Below are 12,624 nucleotides of genomic sequence, written 5' to 3'. Positions count from 1 at the left end.
TGAAAATTTCCACTGGTGCAATTAGAAAGGACTGTGGGTCATTGCTCTATAGCACCATAGTTAGTTTTTTAAGTCTTTCCCTGAAGTCTTTGTTATAGTTTGCCAACTCTTTCATGATCAGGGACCACCTTGTTCTCCAGATAGTGCTCTGAGGGATGGAAGGATATGTTGCTCTTGGAGATGCACAAGCATCCTACTCCTCCCCCAAAATGCACTTTTGTAAGTGCTCATATCAGATGCTTGCAAAGGTCCAAGGGTGCCCATGAAGTGCCCACCACAACCTCTTCCTCCCCCTTCCTCTGCTCCAAGCTGCAGAAACTTAACTTTGAGCTGGGAGAAAGCTGAACTGGCAGGTAGTCCCAAGCCCCATCAGAACATCTTTTCCTGCTGGGAATCCTGGTTTTGTAGTCCAAGTCACTGGGGTGGGGGGGGAGATGTTTTATTGGGCCTTCGAAGTGCTTGCCACTGCATCTTCCGCCACTTTTTACCTGTTCCGAAGATAAGTTTATGGACTTTGGGGCAAGGAAAGTGAGAGGTGGCAGCAGCTTGCAGGATCAAAGCAAGTACAGATTTGCTGGTCTTACTTTAAGAAGGCTTCTAACAGAAGGTTTCCCAGTGGTGAAAGTGGACAGAGGAAAGTTTTCCTTCATCTCTCATAATAATAGAACCCAGCCACCCAGTAAAACTGAATGGTGGAAAATTCAGGACAGGCACAAAGGAACTTTTTCACACAATACATGGTTCACATAGCAATGTGGAGTTTGCTACCACAAGGTGTAGTAATGGCCAAGAACTTGGACAGCTTTAAAGTCGGATTAGACAAAGTCATGCAGGATCAAGCTATAATTGGCTAATAGTCATGATGGCTGTCTATAGCCTCTGGTATCAGAAGCAGTGCCTAAGAATACCAGTGTACAAGTGGGAGTGGGAGTGCTGTTGTGGACTTCCTGTAGACATCTGGTTGGCAACAGGGAACATGATGCTGGACTTGATGGGCCTTTGGTCTGATCCACCAGTCTTCTTTTTATGCTCTTAATTTATGGAGCACGTGCACTCTGGCACAGTAAAAACTCAAACAAGTATGTACATTGACATATGTGAAATACAGAATTAGGGACATAACAGTGCAGCATGGAATATATTTAATTTGCACAATTTGAAAATCCGATTCTTTTCCTTCTGAGTGAAACTCTGGAAAGAAGGAAACCCCCCCCCTTACAAGTGAAACATTTTATCAGACCCTTGATTAAAGTTTGGGAGAGACCAGATAAAATTACTTTTGGAGTCACATCTGCTAGCTGGCCATTCCCTAGAGGATGATGAAAAGACCAAGAAGGTGTAGCAACAAACAGCTTCCTTGTATCTCCTCAATGAGCCCATCTGAAGTACATTTTGTTGTTGTAGATTAATCCACTCACTGATTCTTTCAGTACAGAGTTGCCATTCTGGTCCAGGATATATTCTCAGCATAATTTATAGTCTGCTGCTTACTCATCAGTGCCAGATTAAACCCTGGGGAGGCCCCATGGCAGTTGAAATCTCTCCCCACCCTTTCAAACGTATCTCCTGATAAGTTTTTTATTTTACCAGCCAACAATTTTAATAACCAAGAGGTGGTGCTCCTAAAAGGCATGGGGCTCATAGGCTGGTGCCTGCTCTGCCTTTTTGGTAATGTGGCTCTGTTACACATAGTCACGAATAGAGCACTCTGAAATTCTACATAAATGTAACATTCTCCACGGCCAGTGATATTGAAAGTCACAGATATATCTAGAAGAATCAACAGGATTGCAATCTCCTCCCTCTCTCTTTTCTGATCCTGGTCATCCACCACCAGGGTGACCAAGGCAGTTTCTATCCCATAGCTAGGCCAGAAACTGGACTGAAATGGATCCAGGTATTGAGTATTACCTATAATTCCATCTTTTCCAGCACCTTATTTTAAAAAGTGGTGCATTGTATACTGGGAAATAATGGCTCACATGAGCTGGACCTAAATTTTTAAGAGAATTAGAACCACTACTTCTTTCAAGACAGCAGGACCTTACTTTCTCTCAAGGAAACATTAACCACACCTAAGAATCAAGTTGATTGCCCACCTTTGACTGCTTTATGAGGGAAGTGTAAGGATCTAAAGAACATGTGAGAGCTCTCAAGCCTCCAAGCAATTTGTCCCTCAGTCTAGAAAAGCTAAGAAGTATCCATCACAAGCTGACCAGATGGTGTTCTAGCTACATTAATTTATGACTCAAACAACTGTAAAGTTCCATCACTGTCACCTGACCCTTTTAACTGGAGATTCAAGGATTCAATCTGGGACTTTGAACCTGTATGCAAAGCATGTGCTCTACTACTGAATGCTGATAGGCCCTTCCTAGCGACTTTCCAAGGTCCCTGGCAGAGGCCTTTTCCATACCGATCCTTTTGTCTAAAATGGAAATGCCAAGGAGCTTGTAGATGCAAGGCACTTGCTCTATGAGCTACAGCCACCACCCATTAACTTTCCATTAGGCTTACATAATGACTGTGTCACTCTTAAAAAATAAATAAGTAGTTTATCTGCCTTCTGATTTGCCAGTCTGAGAGTCACATTCACCCTGCATTCTCCCCTGTTGGCCTTAGCTAGAAACTCACCTGCAAGAGCTGCTGTTTAGTGTTGTTCTGGGTTCCCTCTGTGCAGTACTAGGAGGGCCCTCAAGATCCCTGTTATCCAGCTCTACCTGGCAGTAAGGTGATATCTTATGTATGGCAAAAAAGAGAGAAAATGAATAATAAAAAGAGGACTGAAGCAGCACAGATTTCTGTAAAATTGACATGCTCTAAATTCAGGGTATCACAAAGTTGGGTATCCAGCTGTTTTTGGACTACAGTTCCCATCACCCCAACCACTGGTTCTTCTAACTAGGGATGATGGAAGTTGTAGTTCAGCAACAGCTGGAGACCCAAGTTTGGGAAACCCTATGTCTAATTTAGACATACAAATTTGGAAATAACAGTTATACTTTCAGTAGAAATATAGTACACCTCGCCATAGTGGGGAAGCCTGTGACCTGGTTGCCTGCTCAGTCTTGACGGTCAACTTCAGCATCCTATTGCCCTCAGTGACCAACCAGATGCCCATGGGAAGCCCATAAGCAGGACTTGAGTGCAATAGGCCTTTCCCACTGTTGTTCTACAACAACAACAACTGGTATTCAGAAGTAAGGTACCTTTGATTCTGGAAGTAGTATATAAGCATAATGATTAGTAGCTATTGATAGCCTTATCCCCCATGAAACTTAAAAGCATGTGGCCCCATGTTCCACCAGTTGCTGACCACTTAAAATTATATTTTTGCATGTGTTTAATTCTGCTGTTTATTCACAAGACGTAGGAGAATTGAAGCTTGGGTATATAAGGATATATTAATCACACTCTTTTTATGTGAGTTTTAGGTTTTCCAGTTGTTTTGGCTGTTCCCCAGGCATCTTGAATTAATAGGGGTTGCATATAGTTTCCCATTTGTGAAACAAAATATAAATTACTTTGTTGACTGTATCAAAAAGGAAGTTGTGTGTATACATTAAAAAAAGGAGGGTGGCCTTTCTAGCAATACTTTTTACTACAATAAAAGATCTGTGGGGAAATATATTTTTTTCTGTGTATTTCAAGAATTCCTTAACAACACCTTGGTGAAAACAGACAAAGGAATCCTTTGTCTAAATTAAATATTTATAAAGGAGAAGTGACAGAACAATACAATGCAAATTCCCAAAATGCCAGGAAAGAGCAATTATTAGTTCTATCCATACAGAGTGGGGGGAGGGTATTGATTTCTAAAATTACTATTCTATTGTGTAGCTTGAACATTGGTTATATTTAATATGGTAGGATATGTTATCTGTTCCTGATATTCTTCTACTTTTTTTTTTTTAAAAAAGCAATGAATTATTCTGTCTCTGTGGCTCCCTCTCTCCTTTCCATCTACTGGTGTGTCAGACTTTTGTTATTGCTCATTTGTGCACAACTGACTGGCAGTTCTATCACTAAACAAGTTAAAAATGAATGATTGGCAGTGGACAAGCTGTTTGATCAATAGAGGCTCTTGAAATTATGTCTGCAAAGGAGTTCCTTGAGGCTGAGGAACTATACGGCTCTTAATAGGACATAGACATTGAATCAATCTGTTTGTCTCCGTTGGTAGACAATGCTTTTCATGATGTCTTTACTTTCTTGCTTTCAGACTTCATAAATGGTCAACCTCCATGATGCGCATAAATCAATGAGGCTGAGATGCAGAGTAGATTGTCATAATTTGCCAAGGAATCCCAATGTTGACTTTAACATTGTGGCAGTTTTGTCCTACCAGATTACTAGTCAGGAGCAGATACTGCCTGTTGTAGCTGGGAAAAAATGATGGTTGTTTGTTGTCATTTGGGTATATAGCTAACATACATTAATTCAAGGTGAATCACAGAATTGTAGAGTTGGAAGTGACCCCAAAGGTCATTTAGTCTGACCCCCTGCAATGCAGGAATCTCAACTAAAGCATCCATGACAGATGGCCATCCAACCTCTGCTTAAAAACCTCCAAGGAAGGAAAGTCCACCAGCGCTCTGTTCCACTGTCAAGCAGCTCTTACTATTGGAAAGTTATTCCTGATGTTTAGGTCAGGGGATAGCATTCTTCTTTGTCAGCATTACATTGGAAGTTGGTTAAATGCTATCACTGAGGATGAATGTGGGTAATAATTTGCAAAAAAGGGGCTATTAGATGTGAAACCTGCCAGTGCCCCCCTTTTACTAGGTGACTGAGCATGGTCAATGAATATGCATACCAATGACAATGGGATCTTGTAGAGGAACCTCTCACCATCAACATATGTTAATTGCAGATTGTCTGCTGACAAGACCATGTGCATACAGCAGTATTAACAACAACAGCAATAACATAATTTATTACCATCCCTGAAGGTGGTAGAGTGAGTCACAATTTAAAATACATTAAAAACAGTATAAAACAAACTACAATCACAAGAATAGGGTGAATCCAAAAAATGTACATCTCAAATCAAATTCGTCAAGAACATAATAGCTACCGCTAGCTGTTTCTGACCATAGAGGGATATAGGAAACATTTCAAAGTGTAAGTTTGATTTTCAGTGGAGAAATGGTCGCACACCTTTCAAGAGAGAGGACCCATTGCAGGGAAACTTGGGACAGGTGTGTGGGGCCTCTTGCAAGCACCTAGGAGCCATGATGAAGTATTTTGTTGCTTCAGCTGCTATGACTTATAGTTCCAATGAAGTTTCAGTATAGATACAGAGCTGCAATTTTACCAAAGTACTATGACACATGCTTGTACAGTAACCATTGGTATTTATGAACATATGAAAGGAAAATACTTTTGGAGGGCTAGGGTTTATTAACCCAATTTTCCCTGTAATTTATTACTTGAAACATCAGCACGGCTGAGGGCCAAATGAGAAGCATTTGTGCCCATATTTTATTTGGATGAAGGTCCTGCATTCAATACTATGGTGAATAAACAATTCTTGTTCTGTAGTATGGAGCAGACCAGTATGAAACCTCATGGAATTCAGTGTTTTACTAGAGAAAGTGGAACATTCCAAAAAACCTCTTCAGCAAAGGAAGGAAAGTGAGCAAACAGATCAAACTAAAATGTTATGTTTTATTAAATGTAACTATAAAATGTAATGATGGAACTGTGTTTTTCTAGTCACCTGCATGCTAGGATTCATAGAGGGTGCTATCCAGCCTCCTATCAGTTTCAGGCTGGAATTCTTTGTGTGCTTACCTGTTGTTGGCATCCCTCTGTCCTGAGAGACAATGGAGTGTGCCTCCGGGGGCAAAGTCAAACTGCTGGAGAATCACAGCGCCTGCTGAGGCTGCAGAGACCAGTAAATCGTAACTGCTGCCTCCTGTGTTGTTATTGCTGTGTTAGCAGCACTGGTGACCTCTCTGGGGTGCAAGCCTGGGCAGTGTGTATGGAGATCCTGAGCTACCCAGACAACAATACTCCCCTCTCAGCCCTGCTGATGTGCTCCAAAGGAAAGCAGCAGCATTTGACACCAGCTTGGCTGCAGGAGTTGCCTGAGTTACCTGAGAGTAAGCCTCATTGAACTCTGTGGAACTTACATCTGTGTAGCTATGTAAAGGCTCATGGTGCTGGCCATTCATTTACCCCCTTACTGGAGAAAATGAGCTATTGAAGTTGGACTCTGCAAGCACAGTAATTGAGGCAAGAGCTCAGGGATGGCTTCCTAAACATTTCCCAGAAAAGACTTGTGCCCTGTGGCAGGGAAACCTTCATTCAAGTACCATCTGCAGCTTCAAACATTAGGTGGATAGATTTGCTCTCCAGTTCTACCTGTGGAATATGTCTATTGGCAGAGATATTCCTATTCAGTCAAGGTAGCTTTGATCCTAACTTGGCTCAAATGTGGCAACATCAGGCATATAGAGATCTACTCCTTTTATCTCTGCATCTGACACTTGCAGATAAGAAGTTGCCTGTAATACAAAAACTGAAAATCTCTTTCTGCAGTTTTCGTGCAACTTTTTCTTTTATTTCAGCCATGGAATAAAGCTGCTGTAATTAGGCATACTGTGCTTTTTTACTCTCATCATGCTTGGCTGAGGATAATGAGAGAAAATTATCTTTAATAATAGCAATTGGTGAGTTGGAGTGCTGTGGTCATTTATATTGCAGAAACAGTCTTTGGTGGGGATATGTATGGAGGAAAGAGACGTAGGCTTTGCCTCAAAGTGTGAATCAAACAATATCCCTGTAACATGAATATCAGTAGGATGTGGAGAGAATTCCTAACTGGCCCAACTGCTGTGTTTTAAACAGCAGTCTAACAGAGAAATTCAGCATGAGAAAAAGTCCATGTCGTTTTCTCCCTCCATGCTAGGAAAATATTCACATGTTTAATTTTACATATCAAGATGTGGGGCAGGGAGTTTCAGGGTCAGTACTTGAGGTGCAGTCCACCTGAAATCCTGCATAATGTGATATATTCCTGCTACTATTCCATGCTTTCCGGAAAATGCCAGGTAAGGCTTTCCAGGAATGTTCTGGTCATATGCCGTGCTGGCACAATGGAGATCGTGGACTCTATATCTAGGATTAGAATCCCCATGCTCACATTGCCTTTTGGATGTTCTTAACTAGATGACTCTTCAAGGTTTTATTTTATTTTGAAGTCTCTCTACATTATTAGCTCCTGCACATCTAGCGAGCATGAGAAAGTGAAAGGAAGTATCATCACATAGCAAGTGAATGACCAAGCTGAAAGTTCTCTGTGGTGGTTCGCAGGAGGGTCAGATAAACTTAGCATGCAATGACAGGAGGATTGCCAAACACATGGCAGTCCACAACACATGGTTAGTGGTGGGCTGGCATTGATTTGCAGTTTCACAAGTTATGCAGGCACACTGTATAGCTTGTATGTCTTTAGTCAGGAATGGTATGGTCCTGGATAAACCAGCACTAATAATAATTGTGATGCAGTGAGATGTGAAATCTATGATTGCATCCAGGGGCAGTGCAGATTGCACAAACTGTTTGCACACAGTTGTGCCCATCTGATACATGCCAGTCTTGCAGTGCAGCACTAATCAAACAGCTGCATCTGATGTCTAATGGACCCATGGCTTTGTGCTAGTGCAACAAAAGTCGACCCTGAGAGCTATCCTGCTAAGAAGTAGTATGTCAGAAAATGCTGTGTTCCTTTATGAATTAAAAAAAGATTATATACTTGAACACACACACACACACACACACACACACACACACACACACTTGCCCTGTAGGAGAATGGCTCAGGCTTAGTGTGATGCTACTCCTTGTATATTCCAGATATAATATCTTGAATTAAAAACTAAATAGTAAAGAGATCCCTGTGGAATCCCCAAATGTGCAAGAGAAAGGAATCTGACCTGATGTGGTTTAGCTGCTGAAAATAGAATATGCACTGTTAAATATGACTTGGTGATATTCTATGGAGTTGTTGGCACAGATCCTGAGTCCTAGAGTGTCCTGTGGCACTCCTGCTGTTATAATCAGAATTGGCAGCCTACATGCGGACAGCAGCATCGACAGAGAACAATGGTGCCTGATTCTTATTTGTCAGCTTGGACAAAGGGCCTGCTGATGGGTTATGGTGGAAGGGAGAGCATTTCTTTTGTATGATGATACCAGCATGGCAGATGGCTAATTGGACATGATAAACCACTGGGGCAACTAAAAAATGGGATGAGGGGAGGGTGAAAAATGGAGGTCTGTGGGGATTATCAACTCCTGCTCTGACATGTTAAAGAAAAGGAGGAAATTCTCGGTCAAAAGCAGTTGACATTAACTTTTTGTTGGGGGGATGTATTGTTGTCGCTTGACCATATGTCATCCAGAAAAGGATGGGGAATTGCCTATTGAACTCCTTACTCAGCCTAGCTAATGTGAAAGCGTATTTCATTAGCTGCAAGCAAATCATATTACTGGATGAAAAGGTAAGGAAAGAACATTGTCCCCAGAGATGCCAGTTCAGCTCTTAGTAAAATTAGCAGATCACAGTCTTGTCAGAGAAACGTTCAAGTGTTGCACCAAAGAGGACCTAGATGGGGTAGGGGTGGGGAAAAGGACATTGTTGTGCTGGCAATTTCAGTGAAAATAGGGATGAAATCTCTGCCAAAGACTGAACATTTGATCTGCGTGCAAAAACAAAATAAAAGCATTGATAAAACCAAGGAAGAATTTATATGACCAGCCAGTGTATCCATATATTTCTCACTCATTGAGTTTAGGTTATCAAACCAGGTTTTCAGAGCAGGCCTTAAACTGCCAGGCCTATTTGCTGTGCTAATGATTAATTTATTTGAAATTATGAACTGTCAGGGTTAATCTTGAATTTGTTAAATCTAAGTCATACAGAAATTAATGTTGCTAGGTTCTTGAAACTGAGAGGAAGACTAGTATATTCAGAGGAATCCTCCCTGTCTCAATTATGAGATGATCTTCTTGATTTCCATGTTGGCAGTAAAGAAGCTCTGTAATATAATGTGAAAGCAATTACATCTATTCCTTGTATTAAACAAGTGTATGGACCCTCTGTTTCAGGGGATGAAGTTTGCAGTGTCAGTTGTGTCACTGTAGCTGAGATAACGGCACGGATCAACTTGTGACTGTAGTTGGGTTTCTTGGGTGGTGTAACAGCAGGGACAGATGGGGAGCAGGACTTAAGGGTCACTAACATACAGTAAACCTGTGGCTCAGACAAGAACTGGAAGGGGTGGGGGGCTGGGAATTATTTATTTGCTGTTGGTTCAGGAGGAAGCTATGACAGGAAGGATAGTATAGTGTATCCAGAAAGTAGCTAAGGAATAGTGCGTTCTGTAGGTGTTTCCCTCCCATGGTTGCAAAACTGAGAAAATGTTGCATTGTCAAGGGGAGTGAGTAAATTTGCTTTGTTCAAGACTACAAAGTCTTAACCACGAACCATCCGAAGGTGAAAAGATGGCAAAAAGTCTGCAATGTACCAATCAACCAGTGCATTTTCAGAAATCGTGCGGTGGCGGTAGCACAGCAGCAGCAGCGGGAGGCCCCATTAGCTAGAGTTGTACCTCAGGTTAAGAACAGTTTCAGGTTAAGAATGGACCTCCAGAACGAATTAAGTTCTTAACCCGAGGTACCACTGTACTGTTCTGATATGTGCTTGCCATGCCCTTTTGCAGTCCCAGCAAGAAAACAAGAAAACGAAATCCCCAAGAGATTCTCTGGTGGGCTACATTGTACATACTTGATGAACTGCATTCAGCTGGCGAGTCACAAATTGTGCAGATCCAATCTAAGCTATTTCTCAAATTCATACCTTTCAGTGAGTCGGAGGAGAAAACAGACCTGCTTGAAAGGTCCACATTCTCCTAGATAACCAACATTTAGAAACATACAATTTCAACAAACACTAGACAGGATACATTTACCCACCTACTCAGTCTGCAGTCATATATGCATCTACTCAGAAGCAAGTCCTGGCGAGTTCAATGGGACTTATTCTCAGGTGAGTATAGATAGGACTGCAATGTTAGAAACTTATGGAGCTGATGGGAGTTGCAGTCTAGCAATATCTGGAGGGCTACAGGTCCCCAACCCCTGTGCTAGAGGCTTTTCTGGTAAAGACATGAATTTTGAAGAATGGCAATGATAGTGGCTCTCCCATACAAAAAGTTTTAACACAGCATCCCCCATCCTGGAACCCTTCAGATGTTTTGGGCTATGGTTCCTATCAGCCCCAACCAGCATGACCATTGGTGACGGAAGCTGTAGTCCAACAACATGTGGAGGGCACCAGGTTGGAGAAGGCTTCAGTAGGGTAAGATGGGGACCAAATATTAGGGATTGTGATTTTCCAAGGTTGAGAATATAGGAGTGTATGCATATGGTAGAGAGGAACTGGGAGCTAAGACAACTGAGGAGATTGTACTATGCTTAATATATGTTCCGATTGTAGTTATTGCCTCCTATTCAGAGGGATATATCATAAAACAGCTGGCCCTTTTGGAAATATCTACTGTTGCCTTCATGGCAATTTAAACTGCTTGCTTCATCTTTGAAAAGTGGAGCAGGGAGCTCAGAGAACGATGCTAATAGACTCCATCTGAAGCATTTGGATAAATTCAATCCGAAGGAGCAAGTCAAGCCTAACGGGTGTGAAGTAATGATCTCGTGAGCTTTGAAAGCCTGGACTGACAGCATTTCTACTGGGAAGCAAGGCTGAGCAACCAATTGCAGAAGCCTATTTGGGTGTACTTTGCCTCATTCTCCAGATTTTTCTTTTGAACTTTTAAGAGAGAGAGAGGGAGTGTCTGCTGTAATTTTATTTTTTAGGGGAGCAGCTGCTTTAGGTACTTCAAAAAGCTGATGCTAGAAATAAAGAAGCAGCATGAATGGATGAGTTATTTTATATCTGTGTTGCCCTTTAAACAATAAAGCCAGTGTTACTGGTATAATCCAATCATCCTTTTGTACACACTAGAGTCTGGTTTTTCCAAGTTTCTGATAGCTGAGGAAAACTCCCTCCCTGCCTCCAGAATTAAAATTGGAGACATATTCCAGTCTTGCAGCTGAAAAGGAGTATCTGCACGAGTCACTGATCTGGGGATGCCTCCTGATTGGGCAAAGGCCCTCTGCCAAGAGTAGTGACTTTATGCATACTAAGTCAGAGCACCAGCCCAGCTTGCACAGTATTGCTACTCAAGACAGCAGCCTTTTCCAGCCCTACCTGGAGGTGTCAGGGATTGATGTTGGGACTTTCTGCATGCAAAAACATATACTTTGCCTCTGAGCTGTGACTCTTCCCCTTTCACAGTAAGTGACTGTATATTAGGTCAGTCTGTCCTTCTGTCTACACTGAATGTCACATGGAAGATGGAGCAAGCTTGTTTTCTCCAGCTCGGGAGGCTAGGACCTGAACCAATGGCTTCGAGTTACAAGAAAGGAGATTTCAACTAAACGTCAGAAAGAACTTTGTGACAGTAAGAGCTGTTTCCGACTGGAACAGGCAACTTCATCTGAGAATGAGACGTCGTACTACATCTCTGCAACAGGAGTTGCTCATTTTTTTATTACTCATAGAAACATTTTAATACCACCCTTTGGCCCTAATGAGGACCACCAAGGTGTTTTACAATAAGAATTTAATACACTTGAAAGCAAATCATTAAAACTTAAGAGTAAGATATTTTAAAAAACAAACAAACATTGCTGGCAATGAGAGCCAGTCTGGTGTAGTGGTTAAGAGCGGTAGTCTCGTAATCTGGGGAACCGGGTTCGCGTCTCCGCTCCTCCACGTGCAGCTGCTGGGTGACCTTGGGCCAGTCACACTTCTTTGAAGTCTCTCAGCCCCACTCACCTCAGAGAGTTTGTTGTGGGGGAGGAAGGGAAAGGAGAATGTTAGCCTCTTTGAGAGTCCTTAAAGGGAGTGAAAGGCGGGATATCAAATCCAAACTCTTCTTCTTCTTCTTCTTCTTCTTCTTCTTCTTCTTCTTCTTCTTCTTCTTCTTCTTCCACTACAGGCCTGGTGGAATAAAAACATCTTAAGCGCTTCCTTAAAAGACAACAGAGAAGGACCAAAATTTTGAATGACCCAGTCCCACTTGATCACAGTTACATAGCAGGATTTCCTGCTTCCAATGGGGATTAACTGGAAGACAGCAAGGCCAGAACCATGATGTTGTGGGCAGGGCTGGTGTCAGGGGTAGGTATTGTCAGATCTCTGCCAAAGCCTACACACTTCAGCTACACACTTCCAGGTTTAAAGTGTTTGGGTTCCAAGTAGTTTGAGAACTAAGCTGTTCGAAAACTGAAGTACCACTGTACTGGGAAATAACCAGGGATATTTTACATGTGTTCTACTTGTCAAGGTAACAAGCAACCTCCTCTGAGAATGAGTAATTGTTCTAAATCTGTGATTTTCTTTTAGAAAAGTGGTGTCTAAAATAGTTTAAATAAGGTCAGCTGGGATCCTATAGGCTTCTCAAGTTACCTGAGCCACACTGCGCCAAATGCTGTAGAATCCACATCTCAACTGATGGCAGTCTTGTCACTATATTGCTGCAAAATTCTGAA

General features: G+C 42.0%; 1 protein-coding gene across 18 annotated transcripts in view; it reads left to right on the top strand.

Annotated features, from left to right (window-relative positions):
* Window positions 1-12,624, top strand: part of KALRN (kalirin RhoGEF kinase) — a 512,792-nt gene that overhangs the window by 52,202 nt on the left and 447,966 nt on the right. The window lies entirely within an intron of this gene.

Source organism: Podarcis filfolensis (assembly GCF_964270895.1).
Source record: "Podarcis filfolensis genome assembly, chromosome: 1".
Lineage (NCBI taxonomy): Eukaryota > Metazoa > Chordata > Lepidosauria > Squamata > Lacertidae > Podarcis > Podarcis filfolensis.
Note: the sequence above shows the minus strand (reverse complement) of the source record. Positions and strands in the feature narration are given on the sequence as shown.